Genomic DNA, 27301 nt, shown 5'->3' with positions numbered 1-27301 from the left:
CTTCTCTTAGTACTGAATAGTACGTTGACAAATTAGAGATATTTACAAAAAGTTGTTTACCAAGGGTACTGGGGTGTTGGAGAATTGGACCGTGACAATAACATACTTCCCATTGGGCTCAGAAATACTCTTCAAGTGTACAAAATGAACTGATTTATGTAGCAAAATAGAAACTCCCCTCGATTTGCCCGAAAATGAAGAGTGGTAAGTCTGTCCTATCCATCCTCTCCTCAGCCTTCAGTCATCAGAAAATTTAAAAAGGAGTCTCCTGCAAGAAGATTACTTGGGTGCCCAGATGTATACCGTATACAAAAATGCAAGTCTGTGGTAAAACAAAAACAATTTCACTTAACAGATGCAAAGAGGAAAGAAAAAAACAGTAGCTGTCAACCCCCCCACCCCAAAGCTCTCAAAAAAGCATTCATCTAAACAGGGTGCCACAGCATCTCCTCCCCCTAAAAAACCATGGCACCTGTTTTACAATGACAAACTCAGTAGGCGCCAAAAATATGACATCTTGTTGGCAAATAACGTTCACTAAGGTATTTTTTTTGAGCAATATAAAAATAAAATATTTTCAATTACAGCCGCCTATCAAAAGCCATTACTTCAATCGAATGTGCAAAGAATAAGATTAAGTTAAAGTTAAAGTACCAATGATTGACACACACACACAAGGTGTGGTGAAATTTGTCCTTTGCATTTAACCCATCCCTTTGATCACCCCCTGGGAAGTTAGGGGAGCAGTGGGCAGCAGTGGTACCGCGCCCGGGAATTTAACCCCCAATTCCAACCCTTGATGCTGAGTGCCAAGCAGGAAGGCAATGGGTCCCATTTTTTTTGGAGTCGGCCGGGGTTTGAACTCACAACCTACCGATCTCAGGGCAGACACTCTAACCACTAGACCACTGAGTAGGTAAACAAAGATATACAAGCTATAAATTAGTCAATAAGATAATTCAAATAAATATTTTATAGTCATTTTGACCAAACACAGGAACTATACCATCTGAATAAAATAGAACATAATTGATAAGAAGGGCTAAATATCTCTTGCTTCTGGTATCCACAGTTCTCAAAAATGACAACGGACAGCTCGTGTGTTAACATGCGTCCTAGACTGAATCTAAGGCAACATCTATTTTAAGATTTATGTATTTAAATCTGCCCCCTCTGTCAGAACATTGGATCTGTGAGTTTGGCCGTTGGATGATTCGCAACATCGCCGGATAGAGAAGTCCAAACATCAAGTTGGGAGATGAACTCAGCTGTGAACTCAGTCGGACGGGAGCCCTGACGCTAAGGCGGCGAACCTCTAGCTCATTAACATTAGCATTAGCCGTGAGATCCAGTCTCGCGATGGCACCGCTATGGGATGTGAGAATGCTCTCCAATGACTCTAACAGCCGCTATCTCTCCTCCGACAACGGATTTAAGATTTTCGAGGATGTCGGCTTGCATTTCTTCCGTCTTTTGACTTATACTCATAAAAAGAGCCAAGTCGACGACCGGCTCCTCTATGCTATCTGGGTTGGCGGACGCACTAGGCTCGGAGGAGCTTGACTTGTTGGGTTTCCCTCAGCCAGACATGGCAGAATTTGCAGGGGGATTTTACAAAAAAGAAGCTCTACACCAGGGGCCCCCCCAAATCTTTTGACTCGAGGGCCACATTGGGTTAAAAGAATATGGTTGGGGGCTTGAGAAATATACATACATACATACATACAGTAGTGTCAGCGGCAGTGCAGGAGAGCTATATACTGACTTTTCAGTAAAAGGACCACAACTATCGAACTCCATACCTGACACTTTTGAAAAGTGTCACTTTCAAAAAACAAAAAACATTGTGGCTAGTTGAGCAAAAATCGTGTTCCCATGTTTAGTTTTTTACTAATTGTTTTTTTATCTAGTCTGCACATTGTCTGTGTTATTATTTATATTGGTGTTTATCTACTTTGCACTTTGTTTGTATTATTACTATTATCAGTATTATCGACTCATTTTTGCCTTATTCTTTTTACTTTTCTATTTTAATGATGTTGGATCTGTGTTGTTGTTGTTGTTGGGGACAAGTGTTGTAAATTAGCTTTGGCTACAAACACTATGATGCATACATTGGATAACTGTTTCAGATGTCTATGTTTCTGTGTTCGTCCCTATTTCAAATAAACTTTTATATATCACTGTTGGACTGGCGGCATCTGTGCAGGAGGATATGGCCTCGCTGGATGTAGGACTGGCGGCGGTGGCCATGCAAGGAGGTAACGGTTTGAGAGGGGAGCGTTTGACCCAAGACCGTAGCGGGAGCAGAAGCCAACGGTTTGGGAAGCAGAGATGGTAGGACTAGCGTGGGCAGGACTTTGACAAGTCAGGGTGTTGGTATTTGTGGGGGCTGGGCTTTGGTGAAGCAGTAATAGCGGGGGCCAGGCTTCAGCTGGCTCCCTCGGGCCTTGACCGCGCTGGATAACCGTGTTTGCATTTAGATAACCGTACTCAAGTAAAGGTGGTGAGGTAGGAGGAGACGTCCGCACCTGAGTCTGCCATCATGGAGGTTTGTTTGGAAAAGCCACTGGGGTTGTTTTTCATCTAGAAAGGCACTCGGCCAACAAGTGTGTATGTCATAGTCTCTGAGTCTTTTGGAGAGTAAAGCTTTGCCTCTGCCTCTATGCCCTGAAAAATTCTCCTCTCGCAATACCTCATTTCCTGAAGTCTGCCGCGGGATCACTCTCTGGTCAGAACATTCTGTGACGCTGGAGTCGTATTGCAGCAGTGGTTGTCATGATCCCAATGTGCAGGAGGCGGCAGGAAACAGCACACAGTTAAAAAGGTATTTAAGACAAAACAGAAGATGAGCGGCAGCCAGCAGCAAGAGCTGAACTTAATTAGTCTTGACTGCAAACAGGGAACAGGTGTGTTGGCAAAAAAAAGTCAAGGTGGTGCATAACTACAATGACAGGAAGTGTAGCCAAAATAAAAGCACAAAACAGGAAAACAGACCTGATCTGGTGTGAACAGATCATGACATTCTGGAGTATATCGGTGTCCGCATGTTACATGTTGCTATTTTCAGAGTGGAAAGACAGTAACAATAAAGTTGATGAGGATGAAGAAAATGAGAGATGAATGGAAGCATATCATTTTCCATTTGTAAACTGTTCAATAAAAACATTCATTGAGACGGTAAAAGAAGGTCTTTAGCACATCTGTTGCATCAAATTGTGAATTACATATAAATACCAAAAGCAGACTGTTGCGTGTACAGCTCACCAGCAGTGAATATTGCAATGGTAGTATTGCACTATAAGAAGAAATTTTTTATATTTGAGGTTATTGAAAGGTTTAAATGGGTCAGTTAGATATTAGATCCTATAGTTGTGGAGACAACTGCGGCCCAGGTGGGACAAAATGTGATTTTTTTTCTCATGGGGCCCAGAATTCCTGGTGGTGTCCCTGGACACAAGTAATGAAGGGGTACCAGAAATATTTAAAGAGAAATGCTGTTATCTTGTTGCAAATACATTAAAGCTCAAAATAAGCATATAGCATGTAATCAAGTTCACTTCTGGTTGCCAATTACTGTTTGAGGAGAAGAGTAACACGCTCAGTTTTAAGTTACTTACATAGTGTCATTTTAAAAGTCACGGCTGAAGAACTGTTTACTTAATGGATATGGTAGACCAACTTCAAATTTAGTTTTTCATGGATGATAATCTCTTGATTAGGGGAGTTATGGCATGAATGGTTGGTCACATCATTAGAGGTCTTGTTTGACCCAGATTAATCATGTGAGCACTGATTGTTCACACCAAAACATGTGTGATAATTGAATGAACTGAATTATTGTGCACATACATGTAGTGACTGGGTTTTGCATGCAAAATTGTATACACCAATGTATGATAACTATATATATATATATATATATATATATATATATATATATATATATATATATATATATATATATATATATATATATATATATATAAATGTATAAATATATACATACATACACTCATATATACTGTATATATACATTCATATGCACACATATATTAATAAATACATACATACATATATACTGTATATATATTCATATATACACACACATTATAGATATGTATGTATACCGTATTTCCTTGAATACATATAAATACACAAATACATACATACATACATACACATACACACGCATATACACACACACACACACACACACACACACATACAGGATTTAGGGCTATATAAATAATCATTGATTAATTGATATATATATATGTATGATAAATATCATATATACACAGCTCCAGATCCTTTTTTAACTATTTACTTTATTATTTATTTCTTTGTTATTTGTCTTTTTTCATATATATTTTTGTTGATCTTTCAGGTGTCTTCCAACCACTAAGGAACAAATAGGACACAACAAATGCCCCCTGTGGTTTGTAAAGGTGATGGTTTGTGAGCCTAAGATATATTTACGAAAAAATGAGCGGCTAAGGAGTTGTGTTAATTATTGGTAGTCAGCTTTTTGTGATCAGTGGGGCAGAAAGAGCATCTTTGGAGGGGTGTAACTTAAAACCAAAGTGGCCAGTCTTATGACACTCTGCAGGAGTAAGAGCCTGCTAAAGTTCATCACCTCTGTATTGTGTAAGCACTCTGGTTATAATACCCCTTTTATCATTGCCTCAATAGAGTAACTGTTTTCCTCAGAGATGGTGAATTTTAATTAGACAAAGTGGTTAAGAATGTGGCCTGTGACAGCAGGGTTTGGTTCCAAAAGTATGAAGGGCTCAAAGGTGCCCATGAGCAAGGTACTCAGTTCCTTCAAGTGCGCTGCATGGCTGTTGTACAGCTGCCCGCTTCTCACTTTGTAGATCGATGTGTTCACTATTTTAATAGTCATCCAATTAAATTTTAATCCAAATCTTAATTTAAAGACCATATATCTCAAATCAATTTCCAACTTCAGAGAGATGTGTAAGGAATTTAAGGCATTATGCTACGGGTGGCAAAGTCAAGGCGTGGGTGCCAGATCTTGCCTGGCACTTCAAGTTGTTGGTCTGCGACAGTCTGGAAATAATGTTCATCAATAAAACACATCATCTTTATTGGTAATTAGCGGTAGAAAATGGATGGATGTAAGGTGATTTCCTACTTTCTAACCCAGTGATTTTGTGATACACATGCTCCATCTAGTGGTATGCCAAATAATCTGTGACGTCTGGTTGGCATAGCGATGCCGGGTTTTTTCTTCCAGGTCGGCAAGAACACAGCAAAAAGTAAATGGTTTGTACTTGTTGGCGCTTTTCTACCATCAAGGTACTCAAAGCGCGTTGACACTACTTCCACATTTACCCATTCACACACACACATTCACACACTGATGGAGGGAGCTGCCATGCAAGGCGCTAACCAGCACCCATCAGGAGCAAGGGTGAAGTGTCTTGCTCAGGACACAACGGATGTGACGAGGTTGGTACTAGGTGGGGATTGAACCAGGGACCCTCGGGTTGCGCACGGCCACTCTTTCACTGCGCCACACCGTCCCAAGAAATAAAGATTTATTAACCTCAAAAACAGGCTAGAACAAAAACACTGGTGCAAATAGAAAAAAGGCAAACAAATGGCGCTAGCATGGAGGCTAGGAATAACAAACGGAAATACAAATACTAGGCACGAAGGCACGAAAAGGGAAAACAAAACATTTAGCATGAGAGCTAAGAATAAGCACTAAACGTAGCATGAAAGCTAGCGAGTAATAATGAATAATAGCAGTCGTCACCTGTTGCATATAAGCAAATTAGGAATCCAGAATGAAGAACGAAAAGGGGCGAGCTTAAATAAGGGAGGTGATTACAAGAAACAGGTGTGCTAATGAGGTGAACTAATGAGCAATCATGGTGACAGACTAAACAGGAAATAAGAACGTCAAACAACAGAGTGATACCAAAAAGGAACAATAAACAAGAATATGTAAAGATCCGAACAGCGGATCGCAACAGAATCACTTGTTAAAGTACAGTGTTTAATTGTTCTATATTCAACAGTGTTACTGATCAAACTGTGTGTAATGTTACAGTGGCCAAAAATATTACATGTATTTGTTAAATAAAACATCTGCCTTGTTTTTAATGACTACTTAGGCCTGCTATGCAACTGTATTTTAATGTCGGTCATAATGGTGGTACTTGGAGGGCCAGTGTTTTCTGAGGTGGTACTTAGTGAAACACATTAAGAACCACTGTTCTAACCTTTACAACTATGTAATCATGCAACAATTTATATAAACCATGTTTTTGTTATGAAAAATTAACCATCCATTTTCTACTGCTTATCCCTAAATACGGAAATTTGGAGTATTGTGATATGATACTGATATTAATCGAATACGATATGAGCACACATCATCCATACTTTTATTATTTTGTGGTGTCCCGCCTTCCGCCCAATTGTAGCTGTGATAGGCACCAGCGCCCCCCGCGTCCCCAAAGGGAATAAGCGGTAGAAAATGGATGGATGGATGGATGGAATGCCAGAAAAGCTTTTCTTGAGAAAATTTGTCAAACAACATTGAGTATGAAAAACTTTAACCTATTTATTATTAACCATCTGGAGTGGACTTACGCTGTCTTAAAATTGAAATTAAGTTCTATGGCGACACCTAGTGGCAACAATAATTCAAGACATTTCGCCTATGAGAGTAAATTGAAGATGCAAACACGTTTGTTACTGAATACTTTCTAATACGCCGGTGACTTGTACACGTTTGTTACTGAATACTTTCTAATACGCCGGTGACTTTGTATCTGTGAGTAATATGAAACTATAAATATTTGTTGTTTAACGTGACAAATTTAATTTGGATTGCAATATTGTTCATTTTTTCAAACTTTTAAAACATATTTAGCTGTTGTGTAACTGTTACAAGCGGTATAAAATGGATGGATGGATGTGTAACTGCTAGCTCCAACTGTTGTAGTCTAAAGCTAACTATGCTTAGCTTTTGTAAATTACTGAACTAAATATAAGAAAATACCAACTGTGTGTGCTTATTAAAGGGCATTTAGATATTAACTGGCTTTGCACAAACTCAATAAACATAACTGCGATGTGGCTCACAATGAAAAGAGTTTGACACTCCTGAAAGCTTTTAATTAGTTTACTTCTCATATTCACTGCATATATCACCCACTGAAAGTAATATGCAGTATCTTTGACACATTCACTGGAAAACATTTTTCTGACTGCAGCCAAACATTTGCATGTGGCAGGATTTCGCCCAGCGGGAAAACTTGTCTGGCCAAGACTCTGACCCACACAACCAGCCACTGTCCATTGAGGGATGTTTTGCCTCTGCCACAGCAATGAGGTTCCAGTTATTATTCTCATGTAGTTGAAGGCCAGGTGCAAAAGTCAATTTTGCAAAATTCACACATTTTTAATAAAGCTACAATTTTAATGTAAATGCAATGGAAGTTGAAACTATTACTTTCAGATACAGTGGGTTTTGTTTTGTCTAGATCAGGAGTGTCCAACCCATTTTAATCGGGGGCCACTTGGAGAAAAAAAAATACTCCAAAGCGGGCTGGACTGGTAAAATCACGGCAGGATAACTTAAAAACAAAGACAACTTCAGATTGTTTTCTTTGTTTAAAAATGGAAGAAGCACATTCTGAAAATGTACAAATCGTAATGTTGTTGTTTTTTTTTACACTTACATGTTGCAGTTAATATTATTCTATCTTTATCTTTTATTTAAAATCAAATTACCGGACGTTATTTATGTAGTTCACTCATTTACCGCGACTGATGTACTAACATTGTGTGGTATAGTTTGTGCATATGTTGCATCATCTACAAATACACACAAAATTGCTATTGTGACATCTAGTGGACACATTTAGAACAGCTGTTTCTTTCCTTCAAAAATTTCAGGTACATTTTTAAACTTAGCGAACTCACCCCTGGATAAAACCTGTTTGCGGGCCTGATCCGGCTCTTGGGCCGTATGTTTGACACCCCTGGTCTAGATAATAGTTCAGAAAAGGCAGGACATATTTTACTTATGTGGTGCATGTTAACAACATGATAAAACGCTACATGGACCATAGAATGTCATGAATGTGAAGAGTAAATGAGTGTTTCCATAGTGATGGGTGGTATACACGCAAATACCTTATATCTAAATTTGCACTCGTTATCAGTTGTGCACAAATTTCTTAATAAATCAACCATAACATGCCCCCTAATAGTACATCCGATATTCTAGTTTGCACATACTATTTAGCACTTGTAACTTGGATTTTAGTAGATTAAGCCCATACTGTAGGTTTTATATTAAAATGTTCTGTACTCAAAAACGTATACACACACATTCGTTTTTTTTTTATTTGGGTAAAGCCTATGTCATTATAAAACATGACTTGTGTTTCTAAAAACCTCCCTAAAGTTAGGTTCTTTTACCAGAGTGTATTAATCTGCAGACAGTAATACAAGTGGTTCAATTTATTTCCATGTCTGCATGCTTTCTGCTGCATCAGCATACGTTTTAGGCACATGGCAACATTAAAGTGTTTCACATACTGCACTTTAATTCTAAATTAGCGTTTCCCTCATTGGATAATAATAATGGCAAACTCAATCAGCCAAAAAGAGCAGCAACTGCCATACCTCCCAAGATAATCAAAGTATGAACAATCTCACGGACCACCCAAGTATTTATGCACAAAAACAGCATAGCACAGACAGCACTACTGTGTGTCGCACACTTTTCCACTTGGTCCTCAGAAATTAGAAATGTAAAGACTAGAGCAACACACAACGTAGACTCTCAATGCTTTTTCCTAACCTAAATGCCACAGATTCATCCTTTCAACAGGAAGACCATGTCTGTGTCTTTATTGCTCTTCATCTGTACCACATTTTTGCCGTGACTGAAGTGGGGACTTTTTGTGGCCTCGAAACCTTCTTACTTCCTACATGAAGTCTGTCAATGTGGGGACAAGCTGAGCAGCAGCTTAATAATTGGGATGTGAGGGTTTCTTGGTATTGTGAAGTTCTTGGTGTATAAAGCACGTTGTCAATTAATAGTATATGTTTGTACTGAGAAGAAACTACATGAAGGTCAATGAACCTGCAATTAACTGGAATTGCTTATTTCCTTTTTTACTTCTGATGTATCTTGGATTTGGGTGCACATTTCTTTTACCGTGTTTTCTAGGGACGTCTGTTTATGTTTAGAGCAGGGGTGTCAAACGTACGGCCCGAGCTGGTTTTATTCGGCCCTATTGTAAAGTATTAAAATGAGTTGTTTTTTGTTGTTGTTTTTTTTAACGAAAGAAACTGCTTGTGACGGGTCTCCAGCCTTCATCGTGTGGGTTGCTGTGACACTCGATACAAAACGCATCGTAGCAGGTTTGACTCTGATTTATTATTTAAATAATCATGTCGCGCCAATTTCTAGCACGCCGGCTTTTCCTGCTTGTCGCGGTGCACCTTTCAGTGGCTGGTGGCTGCGTCTTCCACAGGGTGGCATCTCGCTCTGGGTTGATCTCGTCGCTCTCGTGGTCAGTGTAGCTGATTGTTTCCACTCCTCCTTCTGCCACGATTGCTCTTCCCTCTCCCCTTTTATGCTGCAGCAGAAGATGCAGGGATTGAGCACAGGTGTGTTATGTACGCACCTGACTCTGATGGCTGTAGAGTCGCTCCAGCCGTGCCCCACCTCTCCGCTCTGCTGCATGCTCCGCCTCCTGTCCGCCATCTTGGGCAGGACCACCGTTTGCCCTGGCCCGCCGTGGGCTCGTCGGCTTCGCCTCTCCACACTGCTGTTCTGAATGTGTCCACTGGATGTCACAATAGCAACTCTGTTAGGCAAGCAAACGGTTTTACAAGAGGTACACAGTAAAGGGTTACTGTGGCTCCTCCTCTTCGACTTACATGCAACTTAAAACCTGCCGTTTTACGTCTTCTGCTTCAAGCACATCGCCATTTGGCACCCTCATTGCCCCAAAAGGTCTCTGTCAAACACAATAAAAGTGAACTTAACCCATCCGAACATTTTTTACCTCTGTTTCTTACCTTTTTTTGAGTTAGCACTGGATTGATAAATCGACATGACAAAGGAGGTATTTGATACCTCGAAGAGTTTACATGTTGTGTTTTTTGTTCAATCCCAGAAAGACTGTGACTTAAAGCTTGATCCTGGCTTTGTAGATACACTGAGACAAAGTCTAAGCTCATGGTGTTGTTGAAGCTGCACCAAACTTGAAGTGTTTTGTCCAGAGGATTATCTGTGATTTGTACGTTTTTCAGAATGTGCTGGTTCTATTTTTGGCTAATATAAAAGAAAACAACCTGCATTTTTCTTTATTTTTAAGTTATCATGCCATGAATTTACCATTCCGGACCACTTGGGAAAATATTTTGCTCCATGCAGCCCCTGAGCTAAAATGACTTTGACACCTCTGGTTTAGAGCCTATCATAAGTACAAATAAGATCAATTGTTATACATTTCAAGACTTAAAAATTAATAATTAACAATATTTTCTGACATTAGACCAATTCCTGTGGCTCATTCAGAGCTTCAACACTTTTCTTCGGGATCATTGATCACATATAAGACACACATTGGGAAAAACAACAATAACAAACACACTTCATTACAGGTCACCACCTCTGTCAGCACGTGTCAGTGTCACAGTTAGATAGGATGCTCTCTGTTGCAGGAGCAAAGCTTTATTTTGATTATGAAGTTCAAAGGTTCTGGAGTGCAAGTTGAGATAAGTCGTCATCATTGCTTGAGTGGTTTTGTCAGTGAACCGAAAAATATTAGTCTGGAAGCATCAAACGCAAAAAAATATCTGCAGAAAGAAAGAGAAAGAACAAAAGTTGGCGAGCAGTATGCTACAGCAATGTGGAATACACGCACAGGAGTCCATTTTGAACATGTTGCTTAAACAATCCTACCGCCACTTATTCATGATAACAGCAAACCAAAAATTTCAAATTGAACAAAACAACCCGAATAAACCCACAAAGGCACAGCTTAAAGGCCTACTGAAACCCACTACTACCGACCACACAGTCTGATAGTTTATATATCAATGATGAAATATTAACACTGCAACACATGCCAATACGGCCGGTGTAGTTTACTTATTTACAATTTTAAATTTCCCACAGAGTTTCTTGTTGAAAACGACAGGGAATGATGATGCAGGCGCGTGACGTCACGGACTGTAGAGGACATATTAGCGCAGCACCATTTGCGGCTAAAAGTCTTCTCTTTTCATCGCGCAATTAAACAGTATTCTGGACATCTGTGTTGCTGAATCTTCTGCAATTTGTTCAATTAATAATGGAGAAGTCAAAGTAGAAATATGGAGGTGGGAAGCTTTAGCCTTTAGCCACACAAACACACAGTGTTTCCTTGCTTAAAATTCCCGGAGGTGAAGCTTTACTATGGATCAGAATGGTCAAGCAAACATGGTTCCCGACCACTTGTCAACCGGCAGGTTTCGGTGAGAAAATTGTGGTAAAAAGTCGCTTTTTACCGGAGATCAGCTGAGCTTGCGCCATCCATGCAGCTGCCGTCGACTTCCCTCAGAAACTGGTGTCAAGACACCCGTGGACACACCCCTCCGACTATCAGGTACTATTTAATCTCATTAAAACACAAGCAACACAATAGAAAGATAAGGGATTTCCCAGAATTATCCTAGTAAATGTGTGTGAAAACATCTGAATCCGTCCCAATGCAATTGTCTTTCTTTTTTTTTTTACTTTTTTCTTTTTTCTAGTCCTTCGCTATCAATATCGTCATCCACAAATCTTTCATCCTACCTCAAATTAATGGGGAAATTGTTTTCTCGGTCCGAATTGCTCTTGCTGCTGGAGGCTCCCATTATAAACAATGTGAGGACGTGAGGAGCCCTCACACTTGTGACGTCATTGTCTGTGACTTCCGGTACTGGCAAGGCTTTTTTATTAGTAACCAAAAGTTGCAAACTTTATCGTCGATGTTCTCTACTAAATCCTTTCAGCAAAAATATGGCAATATCGCGAAATGATCAAGTATGACACATAGAATGGACCTGCTATCCCCGAAAATCTAATTTCAGTAGACCTTTAAAACAATGTTGCCTTGTTCAAAACAAACCAATTTGCCATTATTTGGGGCGTGCTTTATTTACTACTTCAATTGTGTTTAGGTTGAAGCTAGCGGGAGTCCGCTATTTTTGTTTTTCACAGTGATTTTTGAAAAAGATGTCCACGATGTGACCTGATGACCTGCAATGATCTGTTTTTGGTAGTACAGGTCATTACACCAGGAAGCAAAATGAAACAGGGGTTAGTGCATGTGCCTAATACCAGGGTCCTGGGTTCGGGCTCAGGATCTTTCTGTGTAGAGTTTGCATGTTCTTCCTGTGACTGCATGGGTTCCCTCCGGGTACTTCCTCCTACCTCCAAAAACATGCACCTGGGGATAGTGTGTGAATGTGAGTGTGAATGTTGTCTGTCTATCTGTGTTGGACCTGCTATGAGGTGGCGTCTTGTCCAGGGGGTACCCTGCCTTCCGCCCGAATGCAGCTGAGATAGGCTGTACATGTTGATGGTCTTCATATTTCTGTATGGCCATGTTTGAACCTTCCCTATTAATTATAAAATGTAATATTCAGCCTCCTGATCATTCTGTAATTGAGGACTTAACCAGAACATGATATAAAATAATTTACACATAGTCCCCAACTGATGTACTAGCATTTCTTTAGGTGCAAATATCACATAATAATATTACAGAACATCTCTGACAAATAGGGAAGGTTACCTTTCACATTTAAATCGGTACGGTAATAAAGGCACCTGGAAATCGATACTGGTACTCAACGGTACAAATTTTTGGTACTTTTGTATGTGTTCATGTGGTAAAAATGTTTTCATTTTTGTAATAATTAAATCTTAAAATGTTTAAATGTACAATTTATTTCTCGTTATTGACTGATCATTAAATATATCGAAACAATATCCAATTATTTGTACACTAGCATTTTTGCATGTTTTGCAAATTTCTTCAACATTAAAACACTTAACTACAAACAGCGCAGTGTTATTTTCTTAGTATTGCACAAAATATAAAACCTGGCTCCATGTCCTCTTTTCTTTTTTCATCTGGAAAATATGTGATGGGCGTCCATAGAAGCAAATAAGGCAATTAAGTAAATTGATTCCTGCAAGAGAATTCCCTCAGGAAAAAAAAAAAAAAAGGATGGAGTCAATCAATCAATCAATCAATCAAAATTTACTTATATAGCCCTTAATCACAAATGTCTCAAATGGCTGCACAAGCCTCAACGACATCCTCGGCTCAGATCCCAAATCACAGCAAGGAAAATCTCAACCCAAGGGGAATGACGGGAAACCTTGGAAGGAACCACAGATGTGGGGATCTGTAACAATAAATACCAATCCCCCCAAGTATTAAACTACAAATGAAAGTGAACCTAAAACTTGACATTCACATTACATAGTACAGTAAGAGAAACTGAGCTGATTATGCAAGTTAAATGCAAAGCTAACATATTCTTATACAATAGGCTTTTTACCTGGAGCAGACATAGAGAATAATGATGTCGCTGTTATCTTAACCAAATGTTAACACCATTTCTTTTTTATTTCCCTGCCTTCTTGTTTCATTATGATAGTTTTCCTAAGCTCGTTAGCCTCCAGAGAGGGGCGGACACTAGACACACCTGCAATCATGTTCGACTGAGGAGTATATAAGCTCGTCATCCACAACTGGTCCTTGTCGGTAAATTTTTGATCCTGCACCTCCTCCGTGCATGTACCCGATTCGTCCTGTCAGACCGGTATGTTGCCTTTCCTTATTCTTGTATTTCCTAACCTTGTTATATTTTGTTTTCTAGCCTCTCTGCGGCAGTAGAGACTTTTTCCCTGCGCACTAGTGCGTCCTGGCTTTTCCACTGCCAACCACTGAGGAACCGGCTTCATTTAGTTTTCATGATGTGCATTTTCTGCCCCATCACTTTTCGTTGCACTTTTGGACTGATTAAATGTATTCCCTTTTGTTATTCAAACTTGCCTCCCGTCTCTGCATCCCGGGGTCCCCCCTTGACCAGTGCATAACAATTTCGTCCCTGTGTTGTTGGCTGGAGCCGAGTCGCTGAAGATGCCAAATGCAGGAGTTACAGCCATACATCTAACTTGGCTGCACTCTTCAGCCAAGACAAAAATCCTGTGTTTAACCAAGTGCTTCTTCAGCTTGGAAATATTCCTGCCACTTGCCTTGATTTTGGCGTCACAAAAGCAGCGAGCATAATCTGCATCGGCATCGCATTTGGGAAAGACGTGCCATGCTTTGGAGTGTTTTCTATTTGGCATGGTTGGGTGTTCGTCATGAAACATTGCTGGATTGCAAGATTACTAATAGCATGTCCGCTTCGAAATTGCCTGTTTTCCTCTCAAATGTTAGCATGTACTCGCCACTAGAAAGAGCTATTTCAAAGAGACCTGACGTCACACGGAACCCAGGCACAGAAACATGGCATGACTGGATCTTACATAAATGAATGCTTGGTAGTACCGGCTGGTTTTGGTCGGTGCCAAAAAAGGACAGAATCCAGTGCTCATCCCTTTTGACAAAGCATGATCGTAATGTAAGACATTTATGTTTCGTAAATGAAGTTAAACCGGATGTTTAGCGTAGCGCTCTTATTTTGAAGCTGGAAAAGTGATTGGTTTGACATAGTGTCTTGACATGTTTTGATGTTGGATCGACTGTTTGCAATAAAAAAAAGTTTAATTTTGACTTCCTGCTGACCGTCTTTCATTTCTGTTGAGCTGTTTTGTCATCTCACTTTATAAAGCAGTCACAGTAACAATCTAAATGTTATGTTATCACTGCACCTTAATTGTAATCTGAACACGGAAGTGAAGCACCACCCACCTCTAGAACGATGCGCGCAGCAAGTGTTTGCTGCAGGATGTCGCCTCTTCTCATGGCGAAAAAGAGAGAACAACTTGCTATGGCTTTGTACCTGGTATTTTCACAATGCAGCTTTTTCTTTACTACTTGTGGCTCATCAGTAGCAAGTGAACTGTAGCCGAGTTCCCCCCACTAATGTACCAACCAAGGGTCAAAAAGGATGCATATGCGTTAATCGGCCGTTAAAAAAATTTGTTACATTATTGAAATTTATACTTAACGAGGTACTATTGCGTCAAATGTGTTGCCTTGTCTAATGCACATGAAATTACTGACTCAACTTAACCCCTATCCTTTGCCTATTTTTTTTATTCCATACCACATGTCCAGCAAATAAACATAGATCTAATTTTGAACCTATAGTTATAGTTTTAATCATCATGTTGACTGGTGAAAACAATCAGCCATGTTTCCCACAGAAAGGATGTCTGGAAAGGATCACAACATTGACAAAGACCTTAGGTGGCTTCAAGGGTCACCTGACAATGAGTGTCATCTGTCACTGAACTCCACACGACCTAGAAACCAGTGGAACAATGTGAAAAAGGTGAGTCAAACCATGTTATTTTTCCAATTTATTTCAGGCCTCAATGATAGTTCAATGGATGGTTGAAATTCCATTTTCCTGGAAGTGTTTCTGAAACAGTAATTACTCAGCAGGGGAGCATATTATGTGGCTCATTCCTTCAATTAACACTGATAACAACGAGGTGTAACAGCACTGTGAAGAGTGGCTCTTATGAAGTTATTCCCAGATGATTTACTCAACACGTCTCTGTGTGTGTTGAAACAAGTGAGACTTTTACATTGTGTATGCGTGTCTCAGCCAATTTGTGTTAGTCCTCACATTATAAATGTTTTTGCACTTTCTTCTTGTTACGCTTACGGTGGAACCACAACAGGAAACCTAAATATATTTTGATTTTTCTGATTCTAAAATTATATCAAATGTAATACATATTATTGATGCATTTTTAAGCGGTTTCCAAATTATATGAGAGTTTCCCTTTATATTTTGAATGCACCATTTTTTGTGAGTTCATTTCATATTTAATGTTATGGATTCAAAGAACTTTAGTACCCGTGGTCCCAGGCATACCCCAATAAGCACCACAAGAACAATGCCCATCCATCCATTTTTCTACCGCTTATTCCCTTAGGGTTGGGGGGGGGCGTTGGTGCCTATTTCAGCTACAATTGGGCGGAAGGCGGGGTACACCCTGGCAAGTCGCCACCTCATCGCAGAGCCAACATAGATAGACAGACAACATTCACACTCACACACTAGGGCCAATTTAGTGTTGCCAATCAACCTATCCCCAGGTGGATGTCTTTGGAGGTGGGAGGAAGCCGGAGTACCCGGAGGGAACCCACGCATTCACGGGGAGGATATGCAAACTCCACACAGAAAAATCTCGAGCCCGGGATTGAACCCAGGACTACTCAGGACCTTCGTATTGTGAGGCAGACGCACTAACCCCTCTTACACCGTGAAGCCCCACAAGAACAAGGATACATACATAATATTTAAATAGAAATATAATATGTAATATAATTATCAAGAGCTGACAGCATGCAGGTAGGTAATACAGTATGTGATCATTTATTTAGCACACAACAAAGACTAGTGCAGCCAGGGAGTGCACAGGACAGCCAACACAGTGATTATGATCCAGCCAACACGTCGATTGGCAATCAGGGACACGGGTGGCCAGGATGCCAATTGGTGATAGGTATGGGAGCCAGACAAGGAAAACCCACTGGAAGTGGAAACTTGAAAGAAGAGTACTGTTAACGGAAATAATTCCAAAGAAGTACAATAATAACCAAACTGTCCAAACTGTCCAGCCCCCGGGGCGCGGGACACATTATTAAGCGTTGACCGGTCCGCAGATAAAAAAAGGTTGGGGACCACAGATATAAAGTATAGTGAGTAAAGATTAAGACAAGTACAATAATCATTATATGTAATAATAATAATAAGAAATCAATCAATCAATCAATGTTTATTTATATAGCCCTAAATCACAAGTGTCTCAAAGGCTGCACTGATGACTATGAGAAACCTTGGAGAGGACCGCATATGTGGGAACCCCCCCGCCCTCCAGGGGACAAGAAAGCTAGTTATTTGTTTTTCAAAATAAGAGGTGGGATTAAACAAGTTTTTCTCTTCCCAATAATTGTTTAAATTACTTATGTGTTTTTTTTTGTGCAGTATTTGTCGTTATTTCTGTACTTTACTGTAACATTATTAAGAACTGTTCCTTTTTACTATTTTCATTTATGTTTCTTTGTTTTAAAAATGTCACAAAAAAAACTACTATACTACTAACTACAGTATGTCTCTGATAAGAAAATCCACCCCCGTATATTTTTAGTTTTATATGTAAATCTCAATTTAAGGTTTTTTGTGTAAGTAAAGTAAACTCTTCCATAATGACAGCGTCTATGGTGCTTTTCCACCTTAAAGGTGACCTAGTGGTTAGCGTGTCCGCCCTGAGATCGGTAGGTTGTGAGTTCAAACCCCGGCCGAGTCATACCAAAGACTATACAAATTTGACCATTGCCTCCCTGTTTGGCACTCAGCATCAAGGGTTGGAACTGGTGGTTTAATCTTCAAAATGATTCTCGGGCGCAGCCACTTCTGCTGCCTACTGCTCCCCTCACCTTTCAGGGGGTGATCAAGGGTAATGGGTCAAATGCAGAGAATAAATTCACCACACCAAGTGTGTGTGTGACAATCATTGGCTCTTTTAACTTTAACAAAGGGGGCGTGAAGAAGACTAAATCCCTGTCATTGAGACATTCTGCGTTTGGACTAAGGCAATGTGACAAAAATAATCATTTACTCTTTAGTTGTTGCAAGTATGCTGTAGATAAATTAAAACATAAATTAAGCTAGCAGAAGCGGAGAGGTGGAGAAGTTTTTGACAGGAACGAATAGAAAAAGGAGTTGTCAAAAGCGCCAAAGAAAATAAGTTAAGACAACCAGAATAAAAACATCTGGAAGTAAGACAAAGCATAACTAGTCTTTGGATGTTATTGCAGTAGGAAATGAGGAAAGACCAATGTGTGTTTTAGGCCATTTTTCTACCCTTTGCAACATCCTATTGAGATTACTTTTTGCTACTGTTGCTGCAATAAAAACAGAGTACAGGCCATAGTTTAACATTGAGCAAGAGTTAGAAGTAGCGAAATCAAGATTGAAGCCCAGATTTAAAAATATGTTTGGTGCAAAAAGAGCTCTTACTGCCACTAAATACATCTCCTTTTTGTTGTAGAACATTTGCTGTCCATCTGTCCGTGTGATATCAAATTTTCATTAAAGTTGGATGGGTTCATATAAAACAGACAAATGCTGTGAAACAAGATTTGCTTAACTTATGCACAGTGGTTGATAATTTAAAATGATTCATGGTTCAAGACTTTTTAAAATTGTCCTTGAATTAAATCAAATCAAAACTTCGTTTACACAGCAGAGACAAGTTGCAACACAAATTGCTTTGGAACAATTTGGAGCCAAACAACTCTCAGTAGCACTCAAAATAATCCACAAAGTCAGGAAAAGTGCGATACAAAAACAAATACATCACCGTCCAAGGAATAGAACAAGGAACTGCTCAAATGCTTAGTGTGGGCACGGACTTGGAAGGTAATTGTGCTGTAGTCGACACCAGTGTGTTTACTGCAAAGAAACCTATGAAACAGGTAGTTATGATACAAGCTGAACTCGACAGGCCACTCCCAGACTTAAGGGGGTAATGTTATGATTATTTTTAATTATTGTTGTTTTTTACATTTAAAACACATAATTGTGGTTCTACATAAAATGTAATAGTTTGTTGTTTGGTCTATTTTGTATAGATTATGGTTGACAGTGCATCTCAAAGCCACTTTCTGTCCATTTCTTCAGGGTGTGCCGTTTTGTGGGCAGTCTTAGAAATGTGCCTCGACTTCGACTGAGACCTCTCCCCCTTGGCCGTGTTGTAGTTTTTAGCGTGTCCATATCAAAGCTACCGGCAGTATTAGGTTAGAATTATGGCAACAGCGAGGGAAGCATGTGTATGTACGAGGCAGTCTGCCCCACAACAAGAGGATAGCAAAAAAGAAAGAATTTATTGACTACAATGGCAGACTCGCGCAAAGTTCTTTGGGTCAGGACCGTAAAGGACAGACGGCGTTCCTACCCGAGATGGCGGCCAGGAGGCGGGGCATGCGGCGGAGCGGAGAGGCGGAACGCACTCGCAGCGACGCTGAGGCCAACCAAGTCAGGTGCGAAAGCGACACTCCTGCGCTCAATCTTTACATCTTCTGCTGCAGTATAAAAGGGGAGAAGGAGGAACACTCTGGGCAGAAGTAGGCGATTAAAGCACGACGAGCGAGACCCAGATAAAGATGAACCCCCGCAGCAGACGCAGCCACCGGGTACCGAAAGGTGTGCCGCGACGAGCAGGAAGAGCCAGCGAGCCAGAAATTGGCGCGACCGACTGGCCAGACAAAAGGTTCATTGAAAGAATAAATAAAAGTCAAACCTGTTCCTGTATCAATCGGCACTGCAGCCCACACGGGGACGGCTGGAGACCCATCACATATTTATGTAGCGCTTTTTTCTCTAGTGACTCAAAGCACTTTGACATAACATAAGATAATGTTTTTTTTTACTTTCCCTAAATATCTAAAATTATTCATATTCTCTTCATATCATATTAAGCTCGTTCCAGTGCTGTTGTTTTTAGTTTTAGTTTGTATCCAATCAGAATTCAGCTATCTTATGTTGCCATGCTGTAAGAAACCTGCCAGAGGCCTTCAGAATCAACAATGCGGGCGTCGGATATACGGTGATAGGCAGTTGCGATAGCCAATCAGATCACAAGTTGTTGTCAGTAAGGCCTTTTAGATGGCCTCACGTTTAATGTGACATTTACGAGTCCTGTGATTGGATACTCATTGGTTCCGTTAGCGGATTAATTTGAGAACACAGAGTTGACAGACAGTTGCAGTAGCCAATCAGATCAGAAGCTGTTGACAGTAGCCTATCCAAGTAGCCTGATGCTAACGAGACTCACTTTGGAATGAAAAGTGTGTATCCATTCTCAAGTTTCAATTTGTTGTCATTGTTGTTAAGTGTGGTTTCACTATATGGCACATGTTTATGACAGTGTTGCCGTTGTTCGAACGGCAACCCTTAGTGTGACATGTATGGCTGTTGACTAAGTATGCCATTCATTCACAAGTGTGTTCAATATTAACAAGATCATTGAAATTGGCAATGATGGACATAGTGAGATCTTTTCTTAACATCTTCCACCAATCACTACAAAATATTTGCAAGACCATATTCAAGAAGGATATATAAAGAGAAACTACATCTCGTGTGACGATGTCAGCCAGTCTGACAATCAAATGGGGAAATGCTCACCACTTCCACGTGAATCAGCAGACGAAGAGGGGTACCATATGGCATCGAATAGTAAATTGTTTCACTTTTTAATATGTTTGTATCTATTTTAACTTTGACAGTAGCACATATGATATCAAATAATGGCTGATGCATTTTAATTTCTTTTTAAATGCATCCAGTAAATAACCTGTTTTGTACACTGTTGTGGTGATTTAATGCACAGTAGGGCGCAAATGTGTTCCTGTATAGTATTTCTCCAGCAAAGGTCATGTGGTGACATAAATTATGGTATTTTGAGGGAGAGCCCTAGATGGGAAACGCACGGCCCGCCACTGAAATATGGCGTCACCAATGCGAAAAACGTCTTCAATTGGGAAAATTCCAAACCCCACGTTTGGAGGAAGTATGAAATAAGGCAATATTGTTTTATAAATATCTCTGCCATGACTCCATGCAGATCCCAAATACAGAAAAACAGATACCGATAGGTTGGACAAGTTGGTTGTGCATATTAGGTCCCTGTGGAGAGACGAAGCCCACGGGCCGACAACTGGACGTGACGCTCTTTTGCCGGCTCAAGATGGAGGCCAGGAGGCGGAGGATGTGGCGGAACGGAGAGGCGGGGCGTGCCTGGGGCAACGCCACCGTAATCAGAGTCAGGTGCGTAATACACACACTGGGTCTCAATCCGTCCCATCTCTTGACAGCATTTAAGAGAGGAGAAGGAGGAAGGAGGGAGAGAGAGAGTTGGAGTGTCCACAGCGGAGCGGAAGCAAGACAACACGACCACGAACGAGCGAACAATGAGCCCCCGAGGAAGACGGCGTCACCGGCTGCCGAAAGGCCAGCTGAGAGGAGCAGAAGTGGAGGAGGCGCTGGGAAGCGGCGCGATCGACTCTGACGCGGAAGCGATATTGGAAAAAATAAAAGAGTCAAACCTGCTTGACGTGATGTCCACCTTGAGTGATCCATGTAACCCACACGGGGACAGCTGGAGTCGTCCACAGTCCCCTTTAAGATCAAAACTCAGAACAATTTTATTGGGTTACTGACTGTCAGATTAAAGTACATTTTAGCGCATGTGCCTCACAATACAAAGGTCCTGGGTTCGATCCCCTGGCTCGGGGTCTTTCTGTGTGGAGTTTGCATGTTCTCCTCGTGACATGCGTGGGTTCAGTCCGGGTACTCTTCCCACCTCCAAAGACATTCACCTGGGGATAGGTTGATTGGCAACACTAAATGGTCCCTATTGTGTGAATGTGAGTGTGACTGTTGCCTGTTTGATTGATTGATACTTTTATTAGTAGATTGCACAGTTCAGTACATATTCCGTACAATTGACCACTAAATGTTAAATAAATAAATAAATGGGTTGTACTTGTATAGCGCATTTCTACCTTCAAGGTACTCAAAGCGCTTTGACACTACTTCCACATTTACCCATTCACACACTGATGGAGGGAGCTGCCATGTAAGGCGCCAACCAGCACCCATCAGGAGCAAGGGTGAAGTGTCTTGCTCAGGACACAACGGACATGAGGTTGGTACTAGGTGGGAATTGAACCAGGGACGCTCGGGTTGCGCACGGCCACTCTCCCCACTGCGCCACGCCACCCAAATAAGTTTTTCACCATGTTTAAGTCGGGGTCCATGTTAATCAATTCATGGTACAAATATATACTATCAGCATAATACAGTCATCACACAAGTTCCATCCATCCATCCATCTTCTTCCGCTTATCCGAGGTCGGGTCGCGGGGGCAACAGCCTAAGCAGGGAAACCCAGACTTCCCTCTCCCCAGCCACTTCGTCCATTGAATTATTTACATTATTTACAATAATGGGATGAGGAGCTTTGGTTGCATGATATCAGTACTTCAGTCTTCAACAATTGCATCATCAGCGAAATGGACATTAAAACAGTGTAGGTCTTACTTGGTCGGATATGTACAGCGAGCAGAGAACATAGCGAGTTCAGATATCATAAGAGCAAGTAAATACATTGGAAGTACATTTGGTTATTTACATTAGGTTATTTATAATCCGGGGAGATGGGATGAGAATGGAGGAGGGTATTGGTAAAGGGTTGAAGTTGCCTGGAGGTGTTGTTTTAGAGATGTTTTGAAGGAGGATAGAGATGTACTTACTTTTACACCTGTTGGGAGTGCATTCCACATTGATGTGGCATAGAAAGAGAATGAGTTAAGACCTTTGTTAGATCGGAATCTGGGTTTAACGTGGTTTGTGGAGCTCCCCCTGGTGTTGTGGTTATGGCGGTCATTTACGTTAACGAAGTAGTTTGACATGTACTTCAGTATCAGGGAGGTGTAGCGGATTTTATAGACTAGGCTCAGTGCAAGTTGTTTTACTCTGTCCTCCACCCTGAGCCAGCCCACTTTGGAGAAGTGGGTTGGAGTGAGGTGTGATCTGGGGTGGAGGTACAAAAGTAACTGGACTAGCTTATTCTGGGATGTTTGGAGTCTAGATTTGAAGGTTTTGGAGGTGCTGGTGGTACCTTGTGTTGGCCCTGCGATGGTGGCGACTTCTCCAGGGTGTACGCCGCCTCCCGCCCGAATGCAGCTGAAATAGGCTGCAGCACCCAGAAAATGGACGGATGGATGGATGGATTTCATTGATCATCAAGAATTTATTAATCATCGAGATTTTATTCGTTATCAAGCCAGCACTCATTTTCTTTGGCAAAGGGCTTTTGCATTCATGTTTAAAGTAAAAAAAGGCAATGTGTCGCGATCCGTGACTCGGATCTTCACATATTATTGTTTGTTTTTCCATCTTTGTTCTCATTCCATTGCTTACCTCCTCTCTAAGGTTCTCATAGTCATCATTGTCACCGACGTCCCACTGGGTCATTATTGTCACCGATGTCCCACTGGGTGTGAGTTTTCCTTGCCCTTATGTGGGCCTACCGAGGATGTCGTGGTGGTTTGTGCAGCCCTTTGAGACACTAGTGATTTAGGGCTATATAAGTAAACATTGATTGATTCTCCGTTTGATCCGTTTATTTCCCGTTTAGTCCATCACCATGGTTACTTATTAGTTTCAGCTGCTTCACCCGGTTCCTGCACACTTGTTCTCTGCTAATCACCTTCCCTTTATAAGCCAGCCTCTTCTGTTTATTCTTTCAGGGACTCTAGTTTGTTTTCATGCAACGTAACCGCAGGTATGCTATTCTCGCTAGCTCATTAGCTCAGCCACCTAGTCATCTTTAGCTCACATGCTATTCATCTTTGTTTTTACTTTTTATGCCTTCATGCCAAGTCTTAGTTCTTTATATTTCCTAGCTTTCACGCAAGCGTTTTTTGTTTCCCTTTTTATTAGCTCCAGTGTTTTTGTTCAGAGCTCACCTTTTGTTAATACATTTGTTGGATCCTACCTTTGTTGTTTTCTTTGTTTGACGCATCCACGAGGGAATCAAACCCGGTACCACGTTGCCGAACCAGCTTTACACAATGTTTTATGCCATTATTTTATATACTATTCTAGTTTGCAGTATGTTATTGTAATAAAAGTTAATGATATGCTTCGGTAATTTTGGTTCCTGGCTCAAGTTTGAGCTGAAAAAGTTTGGAAAAACCAAGATCTAGCCCACATCATATAGCTTATAGTTTTCTTAACAAAGTTACAGTTATCCCCCAATGTATGTTTTGATCGCTTATGCATTCTGCAAATCCACATTTGTCCCACTCAGGAACTTCTAGGTAGGAAAGTATCTTGACTCATTGACCTAAAACAGATTTCAATAAACCATAGTCCCTCATTTTTTTTTATTGTAAAACTTTGCCCTCTAGTGGACATTTGTTGGAAACGGCCTTGGACATACTTTTAAGCATATGACCTTATCCAGATCCATACTATTATATTTGTGCATGTAATGTGGCTCATATGATATCAAGTTATTTATTCATATTCCTTTCGTGTGTTTGTTAGTCAGTGACAGTCAAAAAAGCTCTGATACAGGTTTAAACCTGTCCAAGGAGACATCTAAACATTCATGTAATTTATATAAGGGATACAAAAAGCATAAATACAACACATATTTACAGTATATGTGTTGATCAGAAATGAATATGGTTTCCCTAAGCTTTCATCAAAATTACAGTCATACTGTCCAAACAAAAAGTTTCATTCATCAGTTGAAATAAGCCCCAAAAAATAAAAAATAGGACCTATCCGCATGCAATATTATGTTTGACAATTGTCGTGAGAGAACGTAAGTGGGCTGCAATGACACTAACACCAGTTAAAAGGTCTCCAAGGATTCCTGCCTCTTAGACCATGCTTGATCAATTCTCCCCTCCTGCCTCAGCTCAATAACCATCATTAGAGAAAAGTGATATCTTCTCAGATGTTCACAGAAAAAAAAAAAAATTGGAAAGGAATTTTGGAATTCCTCCTTCACACAAACAAGGGCATACTTTCCTCCTGAGTCTGTCCCCTGTCACTCCTAAATTGACAACAAATAATGTTACTGTCTTCTTTTTTTAAGTGTGTCTTTCAATAACAAACAAGTCGTCATTACTTTTTCCACCGCCATGAATATTTATCAGAAAAATAAAAGCACCTAGAAATGGAAACTGCCGGACGAGCAGAGATGGAGCGTGCTTAAAGGAAGGATACAAAGCGCTTAAGCCTCCTCGTCATTACGATGGCCCCTAGTACTCAGGGCCACAAAGGAATCCTTTAATTCCTCTTGCATTATGCGCCTCAGACACTTTCATGTCCTCCGTATGGGAGATGGCGGATGGGGATGGGGGATTTGCGGGAAAAATTACAATATGTCTCTTGCTATGAAAAAATATGCACATACATTTAGCATTTAGATTCTCCAAGGGCAGAGGAGATGAGATGGGCACATGTCAGCGACCGCATTGTGTGTGTGTGTGTGTTTGTTTGAATGTGCATGGGTGTACATGTCAGTTTATGTTTATGTGAGGACTCCCTTCTTATAATGGCTCCCCCTATTTTTTTAGTCATCCCTTGTGGTAATACTAAATTGGCGCCTCCATACTTGAAGTTGAGAAAGGTCATGTGTGCTATTCAGAGCTACTTAGTATAAACTATGCTAAACTGAGAGGAAGGGTGTTGGTCAAAGTGCTCAAAGGGTAACTGGTTTGCTGTGTCAAGCTGACAGAGTGGCTTTTGAAGTGGCTGATGGTTGTGTTGCTGTGCTGTGCATTGCAATTTTGAGGAGTAGGATGGCTAATGACTGTTTAGTTGATTGACTGAAGTGTTAATAGTGTGTTTGCATGATATAATTCCATCCATCCATCCTATTTCTACCGCTTATTCCCTTTGGGGTCCGCGGGGTGCTGGTGCCTATCTCAGCTACAATCGGGCGGAAGGCGTGCACACCCTGGACAAGTCACCACCTCATCGCAGGGCCAACAAGGATAGACAGACAACATTCACACTCACATTCACACACTAGGACCAATTTAGTGTTGCCAATCAACCTATCCCCAGGTGCATTTCTTTGGAGGTGGGAAGAAGCTGGAGTACCCGGAGGGAACCCACGCATTCACGGGAAATCATGCAAACTCCACACAGAAAGATCCCAAGCCCGGGATTGATCCCAGGACTACTCAGGGCCTTCGTATTGTGAGGCAGACACACTAACCCCTTTCCACCGTGAAGCCCCATGATATACTTGCACTGTAAAAAAAAATTCTATAAAAAAATGGTCATCTACTGGCAGCTACGGCTGCCAAACGAAAACCATAAAATTAAAGTAAAACATTGTAAACCAAATAATGATCAAAAACATTATATTTATAGAAATTTTCTTGAAACGTTTTGCGGAAAAGATATCGTCTTTTACAGATTTTTACTAAATTATTAAGATCAACCACCTTTAATAAAGTGACGATGCAAACAGTTCTGCAGAAAAATACCTTTATTCTACAGAGTTTTTCCAAATTAATATGATCAACCTCCTTTAATGAAATGACAATGCTGGCAGTTCCACAGAAAAATACCACTATTTTACAGATTTTTTCTGAATTGTTAGGATCAGGGGTCTTAAACTCAATTTACCTGGGGGCCACTGGATGCAGAAACTTGGTGAGAAGTCGATTCACCTTCTTTGAATGGCTATCCCGCCCCAGCAACATACATGCCAATCCTCCCAATTTTACTGAGTGACTTTCGGTGACCCTCCCGAAGAATTGTCCCGATGTTCGCCAGGACAAGCATATTACGGGCGTGCCGTGAAAGCACTGCTTTTATCGTCCTCTACAACCTTTCGTCGCGGTCGCTCATTCACCATACAAACAACGTGCCGACTTAGACGCATGTCATACAATAGTGACTGCAAGACATACTCGGTCAACTGCCATACAGGTCACACTGAGGGTGGCTGTAAAAAACAAATTTAAGACAGTTACAAATATGCGCCACACTATGAACCCACATCAAACAAGAATGACAAACACATTTCGGGAGAACATCCGCACCATAACACAACATAAACACAACAGAACAAATACCCAGAATCCCATGCAGCCCTAACTCTTCCGGGCTACAGAATACAATGATTTGCAAATAATTTTCAACTTAGATTCAATTGAATAGACTGCAAAGATAAGATATTGTATGTTCGAACTGAGAAACTTAATTCTTTTTTGCAAATAATCATTAACTTGGAATTTAATGGCAGCAGCACATTGCAGAAAAGTTGGCACAGGGGCATTTTTACCACTGTGTTACATGGCCTTTTCTTTTAACAACACTCTGTAAATGTTTGGGACTGAGGAGACCATTTTTTGAAGCTTTTCAGTTGGAATAATTTCCCATTCTTGCTTGATGTACAGCTTAAGTTGTTCAATAGTCCGGGGGCTCCGTTGTGGTATTGTAGGCTTCATACTGTGCCACACAT

General features: G+C 40.7%; 1 protein-coding gene across 1 annotated transcript in view; it reads right to left on the bottom strand.

Annotated features, from left to right (window-relative positions):
- The window catches only part of LOC133562220 (A disintegrin and metalloproteinase with thrombospondin motifs 16), a 166862-nt gene extending 164032 nt beyond the window's left edge, over positions 1 to 2830 (bottom strand). Inside the window, exon 1 of the mRNA XM_061916195.1 lies at positions 2696 to 2830. The gene's annotated coding sequence lies outside the window, so the exon portion shown is untranslated. The remainder of the gene's footprint in view (positions 1 to 2695) is intronic.
- Positions 2831 to 27301: the final 24471 nt, after the last annotated feature.

This window comes from Nerophis ophidion, linkage group LG11 (assembly GCF_033978795.1).
Source record: "Nerophis ophidion isolate RoL-2023_Sa linkage group LG11, RoL_Noph_v1.0, whole genome shotgun sequence".
Lineage (NCBI taxonomy): Eukaryota > Metazoa > Chordata > Actinopteri > Syngnathiformes > Syngnathidae > Nerophis > Nerophis ophidion.
This window is presented reverse-complemented; position numbering and strand designations above follow the sequence as displayed.